Below are 1,326 nucleotides of genomic sequence, written 5' to 3'. Positions count from 1 at the left end.
CCAAAAAATTTACTTGATCTTTTATAATAATAAATATATTTATAAAATGAGGTGTCGCATATTTTTTTTTATTAGTGCTCATTTAATGAGAGACAACAGATCGATTTAAAAAAAAAATATGTCCTTTTAAGCAAATACAATATTATTTATTTAATTGTCATGTCAGAAACAGTAACATATTAAAATATTACGAAAATTCATCGAATAGAAAGTTATTTATAGATAAAAGTAAGTTTTGGGGAAAATTACACCAAACTGATATACATTTCTTTGTAACGCTTGTGTTGGGAGTTTTATAATATTTTGCCTTAGTGAGTCCCTATGTTACGCTTTGAAAGATATCAAATACAATTTTGAAGGCTAAAATATGCTAAAATAAAGCCCAATTTGTGAAAGTTGACTTTAAAAAGGTCAATCCGACACCTCTGGACAAAAGTATGAGAGTAACCTCCCTTGTATGTAGCCTCGTTATCACAATATATGATCATTGTCACGTTTCTGAATTTTTTTAGATGAGAATTGGTTTTTCGTATTATTTGGATTCTATGAACTACTGTTCTCACCTTGAGTGTCATTTTCACAACATTTCAGTCGATGTAACCTACGACCTTCATCATGTGTATCTTGTTGAACTCGGACATATTTCTGTCGAACTCGAAAATATTATATATATATATATATATATATATATATATATATATATATATATATATATATATATATATATATATATATATATATATATATAGGTTCTTTCAGTCTTTGACAGACTATAGATACCCACGAAGGGGTGCCTTCGCATGAAATTTTTGTGGAAAGAGGTGAGCAATCTCCAACCACACCTCTTCTGAGTCGACATTGTTAAATACCAGTTGCAAGCGAAATGTATGTACAGGACGACTGGAAACAAATGCCGAGATAAGCGGAGAGCACATATAGCGCCTAGAATTTCCAAATGGTCACCCATCTGATACTAACCAGGCTTAACATCGGGGATCTGATGAGAACCGGTGTGTCAACGTGATTATGCCGTATATATATATATATATATATATATATATATATATATATATATATATATATATATATATATATATATATATATATATATACATATATATATATATACATATATATATATATACACATACATATATATATATATGTATATATATATATGTATATATATATACACACACATACATATATATATATATATATATATATATATGTATGTGTGTGTGTGCGTGTGTGTATATATATACACACATATGTATGTGTGTGTATCTATGTATATATATATACACACACACACATATATACATA

The sequence above is a fragment of the Euprymna scolopes genome, chromosome 31 (genome assembly GCF_053919585.1).
Source record: "Euprymna scolopes isolate OS-2025 chromosome 31, ASM5391958v1, whole genome shotgun sequence".
NCBI classification, from domain to species: Eukaryota; Metazoa; Mollusca; class Cephalopoda; order Sepiida; family Sepiolidae; genus Euprymna; species Euprymna scolopes.
This window is presented reverse-complemented; position numbering follows the sequence as displayed.